Source organism: Taudactylus pleione, unplaced genomic scaffold (genome assembly GCF_031769625.1).
Source record: "Taudactylus pleione unplaced genomic scaffold, aTauple2 ptg000064l, whole genome shotgun sequence".
In the NCBI taxonomy this organism is placed as follows: Eukaryota; Metazoa; Chordata; class Amphibia; order Anura; family Myobatrachidae; genus Taudactylus; species Taudactylus pleione.
Window position 1 is genome coordinate 1,533,592 of NW_028284466.1, and position 21,770 is coordinate 1,555,361.

Sequence of the window (21,770 nt, forward strand, 5' to 3'; positions counted from 1 at the left end):
AAAGACAGAGACAATACCAATGGCAAATATTTCCCTGGGACTGTCCCTAATTTATTCTGACTGCTGGATTGCTTCTAACCACCTCACTATGGGCCTGATTCAGAGCCGCTCGTAAGCGGCCGCTCGTTCGCTCCGAGCGATGTTCGCACATCTGCGCATGCGTACGGATCGTTATACGCATGCGCGAACCAGTCAGTGCGGTCGAAATTCATGTGCTCGCAAAATAGCGAATGCCTGATAATTTGAGTGACAGAAAGAGGCGTATGTGGGTGGTAACGGGGGAAGGTGCTTGAAAACGGGGAGTGGAGATCTGAACGCAGGCGTGTTTAAAGGTCAAAACGGGCGTTTTATGGGTGTGCATAATTAAAACAGCAGCGTCATTGACCACGTCACTGGGTTATTTTATAGTCAGAACTGCTCGCAAAATTGTGGTAGGAAAAACCAACCCCAAGAATAGCGAGCAGTTCATACCCTGGCCGATGTACTCGATTAATCTAATAAATAGCGGACATGACTTAGGATGCGAGTGGCCAGGGGGCGTATTTTTTTAAAAAACGACCGCAAGTTTGGTTCGCTCGTTCAGACCTAGAGGCGGGAACAGACCGCAAAGAGCGAACGGTTGATTTGAATAGCCACCCCCATTTTCTGGACGAGCGAGCGCTAATTGCATCCGGCTCTGAATCAGGCCCTATGTCCTAATTAATGTTATTGATCATATTTATCAAGCCCAACTAAAATATTAACGTAAGCCAATTAACTGAATTTCCTCTCATGCATTGTATAATTTCCCAGAGAAATGTGTGCAATAATACTTTGCTTAAGCGCTTACTAGGCAGATACTGTATATTAAGCTACACAGCTTCCCCACTGCTTCTAGGTGGTGTGTCTGCAGTTATTGGCTTCAGTAATATAGAAAAAAGTATACATGCAGACAAGTGATTGACGTCTACACACAGCAAATGTCCCACAAGGATAGCCAAGCTCCATTTAGCCAACTACTTCATTTGTTTCTGCTTCTGCTTCTGTACACTAGTACAGTGACCCTATTTATATTTTTTAAATATATGGAAGCAGAATGCCTGCAAATGTATATCACTAATACGAACAATGTATGTGAATGTTTAGTAATTGCACAACTAGCCTCTCACTGGGGTATATTTACTAATGTGCAGGTTTATAGAAGTGGAATTGTTGCCCATAGCAAGCAACCAATCAAATTCTACTTATCATTTATCTAGCACCTTCTAGAACAGGAATTTCAAACTCAAAATACCAACCAGGCCGAATATTCAAGGTGTGTGGGCCGCAACAAAAAAAGTCTTATATGCAATCTTGAAAGGTTTATTATTAATAGAAAGAAACCAATGCAGTGCCCCCTGTAGTAGTACCCCTTATGCAATTCCCCCCTGTATTAGAGCCCCTTAGCCCCTTATGCTATGCCCCCTGAATTTGTGCCCATTATGCAATGCCCCTTATGCAGTGCCCTAGTAGTGCCCATTACACAGTCCCCCAGTAATGCCCCTTATGTTGTGCCCACAGTAATGTCCCTAGTAGTGCCCCTTATGCAGTGCCCCCAGTAATGCCCCTAGTAGTGCCCCTTATACAGAGCCCCCAGTAATTCCCCTTATGCAGAACCCCCAGTAATGCCCCAAATGCAGAGCCCCCAGTAATACCCCTTATGCAGAGCCCCCAGTAATGTCCCTAGTAGTGTTCCTTATGCAGAGCCCCCAGTAATGTCCCTAGTAGTGTTCCTTATGCAGTGCCCCCAGTAATGCCCCTTATACAGAGCCCTCAGTAATGTCCTTAGTAGTGCCCCATATGCAGAGCCCCCAGCAATGTCCCTTATGCAGAGCCCCCAGTAATGTCCCCAGTAGTGCCCCTTATGCAGTGCCCCCAGTTATTCCCCTTATGCAGAACCCCCAGTAATGCCCCAAATGCAGAGCCCCCAGTAATACCCCTTATGCAGTGCCCCCAGTAATGCCCCTAGTAGTGCCCCTTATGCAGAGCCCCCAGTAATTCCCCTTATGCAGAACCCCCAGTAATGCCCCAAATGCAGAGCCCCCAGTAATACCCCTTATGCAGTGCCCCCAGTAATGCCCCTTATACAGAGCCCTCAGTAATGTCCTTAGTAGTGCCCCATATGCAGAGCCCCCAGCAATGCCCCTTATGCAGGGCCCCCAGTAATGTCCCCAGTAGTGCCCCTTATGCAGTGCCCCCAGTAATACCCCTTATGCAGAGCCCCCAGTAATGTCCCTAGTAGTGTTCCTTATGCAGAGCCCCCAGCAATGCCCCTTATGCAGAGCCCCCAGTAGTGCCCCTTATGCAGTGCCCCCAGTAATGCCCCTTATGTTGTACCCCCAGTAATGCCTCTTATGCTGTGCCCCCTCCAGTATAGAGCAGGCCCAACTCACCTTTGCAGTACATACCTTTCTTCACGATGGCCGCTGGGCACCGCTCCATGCCGTCTTTACTCCCACTGTCTCGCGTAGATGCTGCCGCTGACTGGATCTAATTAGATCTAGAGCGGCAGGCGTAGGCTCCTCTCATCGCGGGAGACGTCACCCGCATGCTGCATCACTGGAAACACTGGCCTCTGAAGGGATCAGAAAGCCTCTGCCAGCTTTAAATAAAGTAAACACTGCCCAATCGGAGCTGAGCTCCGATCGTGGCAGGGGTGTGGGCCGCATATTATATATATGTGTGCCCACACTGTTGGACCCCATAGAATGTTTATTCGGGCCGCATGTTTGACATGTCTGTTCTAGAAGATAATAGCTAGAATCTGATTGGTTGCTATGGGCAATAACTCCAGTTCTAAAAACACGCAGGTTTAGTAAATATACCCGACAATCTCCTAATTTTTTTTCTAGCATTTCTTCCAACTTTTTTGTGGTATTTAAAAGTGCAGCTTGATTCATTTCACACTTCACATTCTTATTATATATATAAAAAATCCCGGATAGCGGTTTGTAGTGTGGCGCTTTGTAAAATGGCGATTTTCTATTGTTTATAAGAAATTTAGGGCCTGTTGCACTGCCGCTGTTGGACACAGTGGAACGTCTTTTTTCTTCTGCGTATATGTGTATATGTCGCACTGCACATGTGACAAGATAATGGGCACACAGAGTCGGGGTTGTGTTTGAGGCGCACGGGAGATATGCGGTCTCAGAAAACGCGTGGAAGATGTAGTGGGCGTTTCTGAGAGGTGACAGGGAGGCGGCTTAGCGCTCGCACGGAGGTGGTCTGTCCTATGGGCGTGTTACGGGAGTGTCACGTGCGTGTCGGTGAAAGTGGTTGTGTACACAGACGCTCACGTTGGCAGCTATGTCCAACTTAGGTTCAGCTCCTTAGCCTATAGTAAAGCTGCACCTTAGTAGATTTATTTCTGTGTGGTGTCACCTGTAAGTGCCCTCAGTATAAGGTAAACACCTGTAGCTCAGACACTGAAGCTAAAGCCAGAGGATGTGCTTGAACCCAAACGCTAACAGGTATAATAATGGTTGTTTCCCAGTCTGAATGCATCTGCCAGAAGTATAAGCAGGCAGACAAAAGCTCACTTGTCACAATTGTAGCTTTTAATTGCATAATGAATATGGGGCCTGATTCAGACCCACTCGCGAGCGGCTGTCCGCTCGCAAGTGGGTCGATGTTCTGGACTGAGCATGCGCACGACGGAGGGAGCTCCGTCGTGCGCATGCGCCAGACGCGACGAGCGAAGGAAAGTCCTTCGCTCGTTGTGTCCGATCAAAGGGGGCGTGCTGTCAATGTTGATTGACAGCACGCCCCCTTTGGTAGGCGTGCCGGGGGCGTGCCTCCCTGACGGGGGCGTTCCCACGGGAACGCCTCCCGTCAGAAGCCGGCCCACTGACATCACTAGTGATGTCAGTGGGAGTGATTTTGGCTCTGATAGAGCCAAAATCACTCCGGAGCTTGCGGTTGAAAACCTCAACCGCAGGCTCCGGCTCGCAATTTCGATGGTCGCGATGGTCTCGACCATCGCGGCCATCACAAAGCACGCTCGTATAGCCTGTGGGTGGTGACCCACAGCTATACGAGCGTCCAGGAGGACGCTCCATGAAAATGGAGCCCGGCCCTCATTCAGAGCGTGCGCTCTGCTCAGAGCGTACGGCTCTGAATGAGGGCCATAGTTTTTTTTACTCTGTTTTGTGAGCATGTAACCACATAAAGGCTTATTTAACAAGGTTGCATAGATTGTACAAAATATGCCATAAAACTAATTAGATTATAAAAGTAAATATCTGACTGGCTGCCATGAGTTACAGAATATTCTTCCTTAATTATCAGACCCAAACACTGTACTTACCGGCTGTGTCCAGCTATCCTAGATTATGTGATGCACCTCTAGTCCATTATTCAGTGCAATTACTAATGTCATCTTCCCAAGCTGATTCTGAGTGGCACATAGACTGGCTTTATGTGCAGCCGCTGCGGAAGGCCGATTCCCTACCTTACGCTAATGCGAGATTCCGTTCAGCTAATGCGGGGGGGGTCCGAGCATCTACAAGTGAGAACAGTGCCGCCCATAGATTTTACATCGGCTGCTACAATTGTCATCATTAGTATCTACACATGTACCAGCCCCATGCAAGAGATCTGTCAGACACAGGCTTCCCTTTTCCGTACACACGACTCAGAATTGCGCTGAGCTGTACATACACACCCACGCCTATTTCACGTTACAGTACATTTAGATTATTACCTTTTTATATAATGTCTAAAACATGGGGCCAATTGTGTTACTTACCTTACCCGTATTGAAAAGTATGGGGGATGGAATCGGATACCGGTCAATTGGTCAACAATAAAAAGGTTGACACCAGAAGGTCGACAGTCAAAATGGCGACTTGGTCATTAGTTCAACCATCATTCTGAAGACATGTATTTAGGTTGACAGGGTTAAATGGTGGACACATTCAATAGATCAATTGGTCGATATTTAACATGTTGACACCAAAATGTTTTTTTTCATAATTTTTAGGGTTAGGGTTAGGCTTCGTGTTATGGTTAGGGTTAGGGGTTAGGGCAGAGGTTCCCAAACTCCACCATTACACTCCAGGTTTTATGGATATCCAAGCTTGAGTACAGGTGACTTAATTAGTACCTTAGTCAATTTGATTTAGCCATCTAGGCTCAAGCATGGATATCCTTAAAACCTGGACTGTAATGGCAGCAGGGCTGCCACCAGAAATAGTGGGGCCCGGGACTGACTAAATATGAAGGCCCCCTCCCTGTGTTTTTGCAACTCCGTCTCGACAGCTTCTCCCCCGCCAACACCCCTTCTGTCCCCTACAGACATTTACCTTCTCCTGTGTCTTCTGGCTGCTTCTCTTTGCGTTGTGGCCGGATCCTCTGTCAGTGGAGCGCGCGCACATGATGTAATGATGTCACGCGTGTCTTGCCTCAATAAAAAAAAAAAACCTTTATTGTACCGGGCAGCCGTAATCCCCCACATTTCTCTCTCTCAGCGCTCCCTCCATTTCCTTCTCTCAGCGATCCTCCCACATTCCCTTCTGTCTGTCAGTGCCCCCCACACAGATTTACTTCTGAATGTCAGTAACACCTAACACCCCCCCTTTCTGTTTATCAGTGCCCCCCCCACACAATTACCTCTGTATGTCAGTAACACCTACCCCCCCCTTCTGTTTGTCAGTGATGCCCCTCGCCTCCCCTCCTCATTTACCTCTGTCAGCGCTGCAGTGGGGCCCTCACTGCCACCTGTTGCCACCTTGGGAGGAGAGTCCGACTGTCCGAGTAGTGAAGCGCTGATGGAGACAGGAGTGTGCTGCACTGCTGCTCAGGAGTCAGGCATATGTTGGGCTGATCGGCTGCTCTGAGCGCATCTCCTTGTCTGGTGGCTGGTCCGGGGGAGGGGCCAACTGACAGTCACCACTCACCACGAGCAGAGGAACTTTAGGAAGTCAGTGACGACTGCAGCGCGGATAGTTCTGCAGTGTTAAAGATCCTCTATGTGCTGGATACCGGCAGGTCCATAATCCTAAGGCGCATCTGATGCATTGCTGGTAGGTCCGCACCTGGGCGGGCAAACCCCCTCCCTGCCCAGGCCCGGGACTCCAGACCCGGCAGTTACCCCCTGATGGCGGCCCTGAATGGCAGAGTTTGGGACTCTCTGGGTTAGGGTTAGGTTTAGGCTAAAAGTGTCAACATGTTAAACGTCGACCCTTTTCAATGTTTCGACCATTTAACCCTGCCAACCTAAATACATGTCTACAGAATGACGATCAACCGAATGACCATGTCGACCTTTTCACTGTCAACATTCAGAACCAGTCGACCTTGTGGTGTCGACCTTTTTACTGTCAACCTTTTATCGCAGACCCATGGAAGCTGCCAGCGGAAACACAAGCAAAGATGGGGACTAGATTTATCCAGAGTTCCAATCATTGTAAGGCAGTCACTGTAATGGGGGGTATCCACTTAGCGATTTAAACAAGCGATTGCACGATAACGATGTTGTTATCGTGCAATCGCTTGCAAATCACGCATGCATCGTGCATGCATCGGGCATGTTTTGGACGGAAGCGACCCGCGCTGCGCGTGCCCGCGGGTCACTTCCAACATCCGACATCGCCCGTACATGCAGGTCAACCTGACGATCTCGTCAGGTTCTGCATGTGTGGGGATGAGTGATGTGCTGGGACTGAACGAGTGAACGTTCAGTCTAGGCACATCACTAGCTATGCAAATGACAGCACGATTGCAATGTCGTAATCGTGCTCTCGTTTGTATATCGTGGATACCCCCCATAACACAATATAATAGGGCAATAATAATGGAGAAATAAAGCAATTTTAATTCTACCAGACACAAATAGGTTAAAGAACCCTGAATATGGCATTGTGTGGTGGCACTTTGTGTACACAGCATTCTATGGAATGTACATGAGAATCACTGTTCAGATTGATGTGGGAGATGGTGGATTGGAAACAGATGCGATTCTGTGACAAGTTTATTTAAATACAACCAATAGGCATTCATAAGGGACAAATGCAGATTATAGTGGTCTCAGGAGAGGGAAAGTGCTTCCAGTGTTGTAATTTTCAGAAAAAGAAAATCATTAACTTTTAGGGAATAAAAAAAAAAGTGTTATGTGAACATTCGTATTAAACGGTGGAGTCAGATTTTACATAATGGTAATTAAAACAAGTACCCTGCTGGCTGTGTTTGTCGTATAGATGCAAAAGATCCATTAGCTTGCTTTAGTTTCTCAGTTACTTTCTGCTGCCTGAATTTAAAAGGTTTGTCCCACATGGTTGAAACTGCTATAGAGTCATAAGCATGGAATCAGCGATTATTGTATGGATTATTTTATTGTTGGAATAGCTTTAAACTAATAATTGAAAAAAAAAAACATATTAGATTTTGTTTTCCAAAGTGATAAGTTTAAGGACAGATGCTTCCTTTGCACAATATTGGGATTTATTTGCTTGTTTACAAATAAATCTGACATTGTACATGTTTATAACATTTCTTGTATGTCTTAGGGTGCCCATCCACTAGACGATTAAATTGAGCGATTGAACGATACCGATATCGTTCGATTGTTCGACAATTGTTTGAAAATTGTTTAAAAAATATCTAAAACGTCCAGTGATGCGCGCTCCCGCTGGTCGTTTTATCATCGTACAAATATGTTGTACAACCTGACAATATCGTCAGGTTCAACATGTTAGCAGATGATTGATGTGCCTACACTGAGCGACTGCTCGTTCAGTGCAGACTCATCACAGACAGACAAACAACTGCACAATTACAATGTCGTAATCATGCAGTCTTTTGCCTGTTGTCTAGTGGATGGGCACCTTAAGAGTCATTATATAATGCGTTCTGCCCCTGATAAGTTTAGATTCCTTATTACTGCATAACACAGCAATAAGAATTTATTTTTCGGTGGAATGTATTATGATACAGTAGCAGGGGATGTGGCTTATGCAATCACTTTATTTTCTATTTCAGCACCTGGCACAACTACAGCGCAAGCACAGACGTCCGTTCGCGAATGTGCAAGTGGACATCTCCGGTAAGGGATCCTTCTTCTAAAAAATATAGCAAAATGTAGCCCATCGGCTACGATGGCGTTAGTTGTGGGCAAAACTCCGGCAAGCTATGCTTTCTGGAGTTTGGTACATTTCATATTTAAGCAGCCTCCCTAGAAACCTATGCAGAGTTTTTATAAATGTAAACATGAAAAAATGTTTTAGTAAAATACAGTTATGAAGCTGTTGCCATCCTGAGATAAAAGTACTGCCTCTGTGCTTTCTAAATAGGAGCCTTCACCATAGAGATATCATTGGCGAGAACCAGCAATAAATATATTTATCCCCCCTTTTTACAATTTAGGGATACTTAGTTTCTGCAGGTATCCTCTGTTAATGGCTGACTTCCTGCAAAATAGTGTTAATAAATATGACCCTTTGTGGTGAAAGTAACAAGTAGATTTTTTGTTGAGATAAGCTTAGATACAGGTGTCTCCTTGTTCATCTATCCTCAATACACAAAGCTGCACAAACGCTTGGTGTGAGTGAGCCGCCAGGAACTCTGCTCTGCCGAAAATGCGTCTAAGTCGCAATGCAATGTGTAAATGTGATAGGTGAACAGAACCTCTGGCGCTTAAGGGATGATGAACAATGTGAAAAAATATAATGTAAAATAAAAAAAAAAGAAATAAATACTTCCCTTCTGTTCCAAGTTGTCTCACAACAAGTCAATATTTAATTATGAACATAGAAGGGGAAAGACAACAGAAATGGGAAACAATAGTGTGATTCTGTTTGTCAATAAAGTATTACTTCGTTTATTCATACAAAATAAGACATAAATAAAAGCAGCAATCACATATAGATAAATCGTATTGAACTTAGGCCCTCATTCAGAGCCGCTCGCTAGCGGCAGTACGCTCGTTCCGAGCGATGTTTGCACATCTGCGCATGCGTACGGTTTTTAGTACGCATGCGTGAACCAGTCAGTGCGGCCGAAAATCGTTTGTACGCTATATAGCGAGTGCCTGCTTTTTTGAGTGACAGAATGAGGCGTACGTGGGTGGTAACAGGGGAAGGTGCTTGAAAACGGGGGAGTGGAATTCGAACGCAGGCGTGCTTAAAGATCAAAACGGGCGTTTTAAGGGAGTGCATAATTAATACAGCAGCGTCATTGACCACGTCACTTGGTTTTTTTTAACTCAGAACTGCTCGCAAAATAGCAGTTGAAAAAACCAACCACAAGAATAGCGAGCAGTTCATACGCTGTACGATGTACTCGATTAATCTAATAAATAGCGGACATGACGTATGGTGCGAGCGGCCAGGGGGCGTTTTTATCAAATAAACGAGCGTATGTTTTGCTCGCTCGTTCAGACTTAGAGGTGTGAACAGACTGCAATTTGCGAACGGATCATTTGAATAGCCACCCCTTGTTTTTGAACGAACGACCGCAAATAGCGAACGGCTCTGAATCAGGCCCTTAGAGCCTGATTCAGCTTTGGTAATAGAGAGAGATAGCACTTAACTGTGAACCTGGACAAACCATATTGCAATGCAAGGGGTGTAAATACATAATTTTTCTTTGCATGTAGGGTAAATACTGGCTGCTTTTTCATGTAGCCCACATATACTGCACAGCTTTATTATTACTCTACAATTTAAATGTCAGTTTGGACACCTCCCTCCCAAATCTAAATCTCTCTGCACATTTTAAATCTGCCCCACCTGCAGTGCAGCATGGTTTCACCAAGATGATCAGTTAAGTGCTAAATCTCACTCTATTTCCAAAGCTGAATCAGGCCCTTAGCTCCAAATCGAGCAAATATTAAAAATTCATCAAAAACTTTAGGAGTCAGAACAAGGTACTTGAAGCAAATAGTAAATACAGGCATTTTTAGCCTCCGTACTAGATTTCCAGAAATTATAGGCATGGGATGCACTTGAGGTGAGTGAATATCACCCCTCGTGTCTAACAAAGCATTGTCCTCCAAGATAACAGTGAGCATGCAGCAGCGCCAACGTGATTCGAGTTGAAACTCTGCCACAGGGCTGTTCATGCTGCTCACTAGTACAGGTTATATATAGGTCTGATCCTCATGTCATCGAAACCGGAAGTGCCACAGGGCCAAAATTCTGGTTCGCGGCAATTCCAGCGGGTGTACGCGGCCTCATTCTCCTATGTCCCAGGAGTAGTGGTGCAGCCACTGGCTGAAGTAAGAAGAGTTGATACTTGATAATTGGTGCAGCCACTGGCTGAAGAATAGATAGTTGGCGCAGACACTGGCTGAAGAAAGAAGAGTTGATACTTGATAATTGGTGCAGCCACTGGCTGAAGTAAGAAGAGTTGATACTTGATAATTGGTGCAGCCAATGGCTGAAGAATAGATAGTTGGCGCAGACACTGGCTGAAGAAAGAGAATTGATAATTGGTGCAGCCACTGGCTGAATAATTGATAGTTAATTGTTGATGTAGCATCCGGGCTGAGTAGTAGTATTGAAATACAGAGCTATAATAGGAAGGAACCAGTCCTACAACAGCCTTGATTGCTTGAATTCTTGGCAAGATGTGGTCGTTACAGCCTTGAGGGCTGGTGAGGAGTGACAACAGGTGGTCTTTGGGCCGTGAAGCAGGATGCTGCCTTTGGGCCATCAAGCAGGATGTCGGCCTTTGGACCGTGTAGCAGCCTTGAGGGCTGAGAACCCTTGGCTGAATGTCACTGTTGTGCAACTTGTGCCGCTGGGTTGACACAACAAGCAGCAGTTGGTTCAGACTATTCTTTAAACAAAATGAAAGGGGCATGCAGGAGAAGCTGTCTGCGGCCATTACAATTTCTGGACATTCATAAACCATAACATTAAAAATATCAGGCAGCAATGCCCCAAACAGCACATAATGGAAAGGAAAAAGGTGCAAAATGGAATTGTCCTTGGGCTCTCCAACCCACCCTAATGTTGTATATATGAAACAGGACATTCACAGTTTAACGAACCAATCATTCAGCAACAGGGACTACCACTTGTGGCTGAAATGATTGGTTTGTTTGGATCCCCCACAAAACAAGCTGCCAATGTGCAGTGGACATTGGTGGCAATGATCCCATACACAAACTGGCTTTAAAATACATTAGTACTCACTGGAGGGTGGGCAACTTAAGTACAGCAAAGCCAGTTTGTGTAAGGGACTGAGTGACTTGCCAATTTGGATGCTATCCCTAAAATAATCATTCACCATTCTCTGAATGGTGACCGTATCAGACAAAGTCACGGTAGAATTGTCACTCATTGTAGTCAGTTCTTTCAGACCCAACCAGATGTCATTAGGTTGTGCTGACTGATCTGCATCACCACCAGCAGTGGGTCTCTTAGGAAAATGTATTTTTTTCCTGGCAGCTGTAAAAACTGAAAGAGGAGATGCTGCCGTGTCACGTTCCACTTGAGCTGACAATGTTTTCTCCACCAGCTCTTTGCATCTTTTCAGATTTATGTCCATCAGAAAGAAAGACACAAGGTATGACTTAAACCTAGGATCAAGTATGGTCGCCAAAATTTAGTGATCTGATTTCAAGAGATTGATGACCCTTGGATCCTGTCGAAGCGAATGAAGGGCTTGATCTACAAGTCCGACATACTTAGCGGAATCACTCTGTTTCAGCTCTTCCTTTAGTTTCTCCAGCTGCTTTTGCAAAAGTCTGATTAGGGGAATGACCTGATTCAAGCTGGCAGTGTCTGAACTAACTTCACATGTGGCAAGTTCAAAGGGTTTGACAACCTTGCACAACACATAAATTATTCTCCACTGCGCTTGACTAAGGTGCATTCCTGCTCCTCTCCCTATGTCCTAGGCTGTAGTGTAGCCTTGGATGGCCTTTTTCTGCTCCTCCATCCACTGAAGCATATAGAGGGCACAATTCCACCTAGTTACTTACCTCTTACTTCAGCTGATGGCAGGGCAAATTCAACAGTTCTTGCTGGTGCTGCAATCTTCGAAACACAGTTGCTGAATGTCGAAAATGTCCCGAAATCTTTCGGGCCACAGAGAGCATCCCCTGCACGCCCCTGTCACTTTTTTAAAAATGTTGCACCACCAAATTAATTGTGTGAGCAAAACATGGGATGTGTTTGAATTTGCCCACATGTAATACTCACACAATATTGCTGACATTGTCAGAAATCACAAATCCCGAGGAGAGTCCAAGTGAGGTAAGCCATTTTGCAATGATTTCCCTGTAATTTTCTTTTTAAAAAAAAATATTTTATTGCTAATCTGCACATGTTAATAGACTACATGTAACATATCACAATTATATGCAAAAATAGGTATATCCATTGTATTAATTTTATAACAATTGCATATAACATACTTAAGAAGACAAGAAGGGTGAGAGAACCGCACATATCCTTATTAAACATTTTGGATCATTTGAGTAATTATTTTAAAAAGGTGGAGTTCCTGTTGAAATAACTTCTAAATTATACCAAGTAGTTAACCTCACTTCTCAGCGTAAATTGTCTTGTGTCAAAGAAGGTAATGTACAAATATATGGTAACCAAATCTCAAAAACATTTTTAGCCTTCTTTTCTAGCCAATCCATATAAAACAGGTAAGAGATGCGGGTCATTAATAAAGATAATGTTAAATTATCTGTGGATATCCACTGAGACAGGATTGTTTTCTTCCCCTCTGCAGCGACTTTAGCTAATAAGATTTGTTGACCCAATGGAGGCTTGGTTATACTCTGATTCAAGTATATGTCCCAGAGGGTCCATTCAGGTGAGATAGTAATAGGTATACCTAAAACATCTTTAATGTATATTTGGATTATAGACCAAAATTTTTTAACCTCTGGACAGTTCCACATACAGTGATAAAGATCCGCTTCTGGAGCATGGCATTTAAAGCTGTTAGAATCAGTGGAAAACCCATCAAGGAGCGTAGCCTGGGTGTATAATAAGCACAGTGTAAAAGCTCATAGTGCATCTCTGTGTAGGAGGCAGAAATAAGTATTTTCTTAAGATGGGTAAAAGCAAAAATAATATCTTTAAGTGTAATATTGGGAAAATCAACCTTCCACTTAGCGATACCAGTTTTTAGCTTTTCCAAATCTATACAGCGTTTAATTTGAGAATACAAATGTGATGTAGAACAGCTTCTTCCCGGGCAGCGACGCAACACACCATCCAGCATATTTATTTTGTCAGATTCTGTTAACTTGGAGAGTATGTTAGACACATAACTCCGAAGTTGATAATATGCAAATAGAGGAATAGTTATCTGAGGGAATACCTCCTGTAATCGTTCATATGGAAGAATTTTAAGTGTCTGTTCATCTAAATCTTGATAAACCAATCTGGGACCCCTCAAGCCCCAAGAACGTACTAAAGTTGGGTGGAAAATAGAGAGTCTTTGGGACCCTGTGTTATTATATATAGGGAGGAAAATGGTGTTATGTGCTGATACACCCATCTTATGTCGGGATAAACGCCAGGCTGTGCATGTGGTAGTTATTAACAAATTATCAGCAACCGAAGAAGGAAAAGCTGTGGGTCTCATATGTAATAGACTGGGGAGTGGAATGTCACGGCAAAAAGCTTGTTCCAGACCAGTATTAGCAAATTCTTCAGAACTCTGTAGCCAGTCAACTGCATAGCGATAATTTGCAGCTAAAGTATAACTTTTTATACAAGGAAGATTGATACCTCCCAAATCTGGAGATTGACTTAGTTTAAATAAGGATATTCTAGGCTTTTTATCTGCCCAGATGAGTTTGCTAATGGCTTTAGTTAATAGCTTTAAATCTGAATGTTTTTGTATTGGGTATAACAACCTGGGGAATAAATCATTTTTATCAGATGACATCTGCCTATATAAGACAGTGGTAGGTGTTTCCAGGCTTTAAAATCAGCAATAATGTGGGAAATAACCGTGGGGAAATTAGCCATATAAAGATCAGAGGGATTAACAGGTATGTGTAATCCTAAATAAGTCAATGAAATGTTCGCCCATCTAAAAGGAAAGAGACCATTCCAATCTGCCTGAGCACCGTCATGTAAGGCTCAAGCTTCTGTCTTGGATTTATTAATCACGAACCCTAATATAATTTCAAAGTCTTGGAGAAGTTGTAGAAAACCTGGGAAAGCAGCTTGCGGATTATTACAATACAGTAGCAAGTCATCAGCATATGCTGACACTTTTAATATTTGGTCACCTAATTGAATCCCACTCCATTCTTTTTGCAATTAAAAGTTTCGGATGAGGGGGTCTAGCACTAGATTAAAAAGAAGGGATGATCAAGGACACCCCTGTCTAGTACCACGATGTAGATGAATGCTCTCTGCATTTAATCCATTAATGGTGAGGAACGCAGTAGGGGTTTTATATAATGAGCAAAAAAATTGTATAAAACTTGGGCCAAAATTTGGAAAATAGAAGACGTGTAATAGATGTACCCAGGATACTCGGTCAAATGCTTTATCAGCATCACAACTGACCAGGAGAGATGTACCTCCTGAATGTTTTAGTGAATGAGTTATAGCTGCTATTACCTGACGAATGTTATGTACGGACGATCTAATTTTTACAAAAACAGTTTGTGATATATGAAGTAATTTAGGTAAGAGACTCTGTAATCTTTGTGCCATAATAGAAGATAATAACTTTAAATCCTGATTTAATAAGGATATAGGACGGTAATATTGTACTAATGTTGAATCCTTACCCAGTTTGGATAACATAATTATACGTGCTTCATTAAAAGCAGATGGAGCGGCTGTGCCTGAAAGAATAGAGTTAAACAAATTTAATAAATGAGCAGTCAGAGATGGGGATAATAATTTATAATATTCTGCATTAAACCCATCTGGGCCCGGGGCCTTGCCAATAGCCGAACGTTCAATAGCTGCTAAGATTTCTTGCTCAGAGATCAATTCAGTCAGTGAATTACGCTCCTCCTCAGTCAATATAGCAGAGCCTGCTGACTTGAGAAAATCCATGCCCAGGGTCGGATTATCTGGCGGTGCAGTGTATAAATCCTTGAAATGTTCTAAAAAGGAAATTGTTATATCAGAGGTAGATGTCCAGACATGAGTTTCTGAGATAATTTTTTAAATATTAACATGAGGGCGCTGGTTCCTAGCCATATTAGCTAATAATTTCCCTGCCTTATTACCCCACTTAAAATAACGGTGCTTTTGATAATTCTTAAAGCAAGCATTGGGCCTTTTCTGTGCATAAAGATTTTGGTGTCAATATAAATCTGGTGGGTTTCTGGGGTGTTAAACCTCAATAAATTTGTATAAATAGAAAGTGCTAGACTAATATCTTGGAATTTTTTAAAGAGTTTCTTATGTTTTCTCACAACATAAGCTATGATAGAGCCACGTAAAACTGGTTTTGATGGTGCCCAAAATAAATTAATATCTGCTATGTATTGGCTAATGTCATTAACATAATTCACATAATGTTGTTCCAAATATTGTTTAAAATCAGGACAATTATATAGATAGGAGGGAAATCTCCAATTAAAGAGGAAGGTTTTGGAGTAGGAAGGGACAAGGAGAACCATGTTGGGGCCTGGTCAGAGATGGCTATATTTTCCACCTTAGAATCATAAACTTTAGAAAGGAGGTTTGTGGGAAGGAGCCAATAATCAATCCTAGAGGACGTGTGATGTGGGTGTGAATAACATGTATAATCGCGTTCCACAGGATGTTGGTACCTCCAGGGGTCAGAGAGTTGAAGAGAAGATATAAGAAAATTGAAAGCCGAGGGTGCGTTGCTCCGCCCCCATCACCTGACCTATCCAATAATGGGTTGAGAATAGTGTTGAAATCTCCCCCTAAAATAATAGTCCCTTCAACCCACTCCTGTATACGAACATATACATCAGTAAAATAGACATTATTAGGACCAGTCGGCGCATATATGGTGACAATAGTTATAATACCCCTTCCAATTGTATCTTAACAAATAGAAACAAATAGAAACAGGGTCAACAGGTTTGTATATAAACGAAGCTGCTATGTAATAATTCAACCAAATGCTCCTAAGTGTATTCGGATCCCCCTCCCTCCAGTGTGTTTCTTGAAACACAGCCACGTCTGGTTTAAGCCTCTGTAAGTGTTGTAAAACCTTCTGCTGTTTGAGCGGTGTATTAAGACCCTCTACATTCCAAGTAAGTAATTTTATACGTTCTTTATACCTAATGGGTGTAGCCGAGGAATTTAAATTATCAACCAATACCCTGTTTCATTAAGATAAACGCTGAAATACATTTAACATAGCTCCCCAAATACCAGCGAGTAGGGATGCTACTGCTAATATAAACGTGTGGTCTCTCAACCCCATTAACGTTACATCTAACAAAAATTGTATATACCAAAAAAATGCAGTTCTACCATTTTGTGTTCTTTTAAGAACCCAAACATAAGGCCTCTGTGGCCAATAACAACCAATATAATTGTTCCAAAAGTGAAAAAATAAAAATAAGGATAGGGGAAAAAGAATAAGATCAAAACAAATAATAGAAGGGAACCGGTTAGGAAAAAAAAAGTCTGCCAGAAAAATAGTAGAAAAAAAAATAAAAAAATTAAGTCAATAAAGAAAAGTGAACGGAGTACGCAGAAGCATATAGGAATCAATCTCACATTAACGAATAACTGTGGCATAACGAGTTTCATGTGAATGATATAATACTTGCGGTTCAAGTATTGACTCAATGTCCATCAGCAGATGGGATTGCATTAGATTCCGAAAGAGAAGTAACAAATGTCTTTGCCGGAGACACTGAGTTAAAGAAATACTGCTTGCCATCATGTTGTACTCAAAGTTTGGCCGGGTAGATGAGGGCAAATTGGATTCCAGCATCAAAAAGCAACTTGCATACCGGTGAGAATTATCTTCGTTTCATTGCCACCTGATAAGAAAAATCTTGAAATAGTAGTAACCTGTCCCCTTGATAGGATAAACTTTCAGATTTGCAATAGGCCTCCATCATTCTGACTTTATCCATATAGTTGAGAAACTTGAAAATGACAGGCCTAGGCCTGCGGCGGTCTGCCCGATGATCCGGACCAATTCTGTCTGCACGTTCAATTAATATAGAGCCTGATGCAGCGTTGCAGCCCAATTCTTGAGGAAGCCAAGTGGAAACTAAGTCCATAAGTTCCCTTTGTTTGACAGATTCGGGCAAGCCAATTAGACGTAAATTATTGCGGCGATTGCGATTCTCTAGATCTTCCAGCTTTTCTTGCATAGTGGCAATGGAAGCTACCTGAGTATCAATTAATGACTTGGCCGTGGTAAGGTCATCATCAAGGTTTGAAATGCGTTGCTCTGCTTGGTCAAACCATACACTTTGCTCGCGGAACTGAACTACAGCCGAATCTATTGCCTCCTTCAAACCAGCCAACTTTTTATCAAGAAATGGTGAAAGAAGATCAGAGACTTCCTGTGCCTTGGCTACAGATGCAGCACTGTATTTGGAGGGATCAGACACACCTTCCAAAACATCATCCCCAGTCGGGGAAGAAGGAGGACTAGAGGTGGTAGGAGCTGTGGTTCTGGTCTCTCTGTTTCTGACATGTGAACCTCCCCTACTTCCTTTCTGTGTTTTGGCCACATATTTATCCATGTATAAATCGCAGACAGCAGATTCTGCTGGAAGAACTGAATATATTTAATGCGACAGGTACTAAGCAATCCTGACCAGCAGGGGGAGCAAATATAGGTATCTGAAGCGCCAGTAATGCAGATCGATTCTGGAGAATCAAAAGTCTCTCAGATATGGCCCTGTATAAGAGGGGATTGCAGGGAAGGCAGAAATGAGGCCCTGCCAAACGCAAGATGGTGGCCGCGGGTACTGCACTGCCCACTCCAAACTTCGGCAGCACTTATGCAGCACTTGCACTGTGGGGAGCTGATGAAGCCAGAGAGGTAAGGGGCTTCTCAGGTATGGCACCTTGTGAGGGGGATTGTAGGAAAGGGAAGGCAGAATTGCTGCCCGGCCGAATCCAAAATGGCGGCCGCAGGCAATGGTGTTATGTTGCGCACCTGGATTCCGGCAGTATGTGCGTGGTGGTGAGGCGGGGAGTAGACCCTCTTACCCACCTCTATCTCCGGTTACCGCGCAGGTGTTCGCGTGTCACTGCCCCCAGCGCTAGCGGTAGTTTAGCAGCGCTGTTGTGGAGAGGGAGTGAGAGCTCAGTAAAAAGGGACCATCTGCAGGGTCCGCCCACCGGAAGTCCCTCCCTGAGTTTTTCTAAGAGGTTCTCAGCGGCATGCCTCTTAGTGAAATCGGTGATACACAGAGTAGTCTGCCTCTGAATGAGCTGGCATTTGTTAGATGCTGCTGCTGCTGTTTGCACTATTGGAGGCAATACACTTACCCAGTGGGCTGTCACAGTCATGTAATCTTTAGTATGCCCTGTCCCACTTGTCCACATATCTATGGTTAAGTGGACAGTGGGCAGGCACAACGGCATTTCGGAGGACATTAATAAGGTTTTTTTAATGTCCTTGTACAGATTGGGAATTGCTATTCTAGAGAAGTGGAATCTAGAAGGGATACGGTAGGGGGGACACAGGACCTCCATTAACTGTCTAAATATAACAAAATACCTTGCTAAAAGGAGACACCTGTCTTTGACTATATTCAAGTATCTCTAGCAGCCAACCAGCAGAAGACACATGGAGAATGCCAATCTCCACACATAAAGGCATTTAAGAAACAAAAATTATGTGCAGTGCCTAGAGGCACTCAAAAATACAAGAAATAGATAATCCAAATAAAGATAATTTATTATATATATAAATATAAATTCATCCACATTATATATAACTCCCGGGAGCAAATAAGGTAAAATAAATTAAATAATAATACACATGCCTATGCTCTGACTGCCTTGACTATTCTTGGATTGGAGCCTATACCTGGGACCTTACCAACATGGAATCTCTATCTGGGTAACTTGCCCAGCTTGACTCGTATTATCTACCCTGTTACTGCATGCCAACCAGAGCGCTGGGCTGTGCCAGTCATTGAACAATCAGTCACCTGCGACTTAGGCTCCCTCGTACAGCGTGAGGACCTGCTGGAATTTACACCTGCCGCCAGCGCTATACATCGGGTCCACTGTCCGCCAATATAGACAGCCATTAGAGCAGCACATTCATCTGCTCCAACACTGGGTGTGAGTCTGCAGCTCCCCAGTTAGACTCTTTCGGCAGCGCGAGTTTTCCGGATTAGCTCCCGCTAGCTGCCGGCAATTATACTCCCTATTATTGGCATCCACGGATAGAGATCAAGTAGGGACTTTGGACATTTTACTTATCCCCGATTGTGAGTATTATATCTCAGCATTTAACCTAAGTGGAAAAAGTCCAGAGACTGATTAGACCGTTATAACATAAGTAATACTGTGTCTTCCTAACATACTCAATGTCACAATCGTGGGACGTTGAGGCTGTGTTCCCGGACTGGGCCTTGGACCTGTATTACTTGGCTTAGATGCTCGCTGGAGCAGACTTGGCTTGATACATTTTCTCAGCATGAGAGGGTGCAGTAGATTGATAGAGGATTTGGGTAATGCAGAAGTAGCGTGGTGCGGCTGAAAGCCGTATGGTGGATGGTAGTGTGGTAGTTGCTTGGGGCGGCTGGATAGCCGTGTGGAGAAGGAGGTAGCCTGGAAGCTACTTGGAGCGGCTGGATAGCCGTGTGGAGAAGGCGGTAGCCTGGAAGCTACTTGGAGCGGCTGGATAGCCGTGTGGAGAAGGTGGAAGCCTGGAAGCTACTTGGAGTGGCTGGATAGCCGAACAGAGTGCAGTGGGGAGGTTCACTCAGTTTACACTAATGGACTTGTTGAACTGGCAACTTGTGTCAGTAGTGAGGGTCCTTTTATAGTGGACGCTGGGTGTTGGTAGACTGAGAGAAAAGGAGAAGCCTGCTCATTGGTGGCAGTACAGTCACATGGGCAAATCCAATATGGCCGCGCCCATGGACCGGAGGAGAGCGCTTCCTGGACGTGCGCAGCGGGAGCCAAGCAGTCAGCGGGAGCCGGCATGGAAGCAGAACAGCGGCGGAACCCATCAGAGGACAACAGCGGGACCCGTCCTGGAAGAGGAGGAAGCAGCGCACAGTGCGGGAGTCGGGAGACACCGCGGGTCAGCGTCCGCAAAGGTAAGTGATGGGGTCTGATCCTGGGGTCTCTAGTGCGGCGTGTGACACTCAACAATTATGGAACACTAAGTAAAGGCTAACCTTTGGTTATATGCTCTCAGACTGGTACTAGAGAATTGCTATTTTGGGCCAAATGTAATAGGGTGAGAGTTTAGAAAATGTGAGAGTTTAGCAGTAAACTCTCACATTGGTTGGTTGAGTTTTATCTTCAAAATAGGAAAACATCTGAATGAGATTTTAAATCTTGAGAGTTTTTTAAGTCTAAAAAAACATGCAAGTTCGCTCTGTTACTTTGTTTTTGGACTTTATTACATTGGCAAAGTTTAAAAAGTGTCTGAAACTCTCACTTTTCTAAACTCTCACCCTATTACATTTGGCCCTTTGTCTATCTTTTAACTACCTTATCCAGTATCAATTCAATTAGCTCTAATAGTGCAAATTCTGTATCTCTGAAGGATTTGATTGTTTTTATATTTATGTTTTTATTTAAATTTTTGGAATGTGTATTATTATTTAATTTATTTTACCTTATTTACTCCCGGGAGTTATATATAATGTGGATTAATTTATATTTATATATATATAATACAAAACTTTATTTGGATTATCTCTTTCTGGTATTAACTGGTTTCTTAAATTAACTGTCTAAAACCCACTGCATTAATGACGGATACTGGACGCACATCTAATAACAGAATAGCTGTTATGGCGTCAGTAATCTGCTGTGCAACTGGGTGTTTGCTGTCAAACTTGTTCGCCAATGAAAAGGACTGTTTGACAGTCAATTGTTTGGTTGAACTTGAGCTACTAAAGTAGTCTTCTTCCTGGTCCCCTTCTGGGATGAATGTCTACTCATAACAACAGCAGCAGCAGGCGTAGCACTCAAGGATCCTTCTGAGGAACAACTGATAGGAGAGGAGTCAGTCCTTATGATATTGGATGCAGGACTACTTCCAATCATGAATGAGGATGTCGATGATGATGCAGGTGTTGGTGGTGGATATTGCAGGCGCTTGGATCCAGATAGAAGGGAGCAGCTAGGTGACACTGGACTGATTGTTGTTTGTTTTTTTGTCCCCAAAGTTTCTATACCCTTACCAATTTGATGAATGTGCTGCAAGTGACGTAACAGGGAGGAGATTCCAAGATGGTTAAGGTCCTTACCTCTACTCACTGTTACATGGCAACGGTTACAAATGGCTTGGCAAAGGTTGTCCAGATTTGGGTGGAAATGATTCCACACATGAGATGTGGATTTTTTGGTCCTTTGCACAGGCATGGCAACAATGGGATTTTTCCCACCATGGGCAACAACTATTGCCTGATTTACAGTTTTTGCACAAACTTTCTCGGCATCAACATACTCATCATCTTCAACATCCTCATCATGCTTGTTGTTGTTATCGCCAACTATGTAAATATCCTCCTCAACCTCCTCGTGCAAATGGTGAAAGTAGGATCCTCTTCAAGTACAGTATTAGAAGGTCATGCTCACACATGGCAGCTGTGGACACACTTGGACTCTTCTTGGGGATCTGTGACTTTTCAGAGACAATTTAATTTTTTTTCTACAAGCAGA

The 21,770-nt window shown here is 43.6% G+C and overlaps 1 long non-coding RNA gene across 1 annotated transcript in view; it reads left to right on the forward strand.

Annotated features, from left to right (window-relative positions):
• The window catches only part of LOC148534732 (uncharacterized), a 162,236-nt gene that overhangs the window by 14,922 nt on the left and 125,544 nt on the right, over window positions 1-21,770 (forward strand). Inside the window, exon 2 of the long non-coding RNA XR_015876867.1 lies at window positions 7,996-8,059. This is a non-coding gene — a long non-coding RNA (uncharacterized LOC148534732). The remainder of the gene's footprint in view (window positions 1-7,995; window positions 8,060-21,770) is intronic.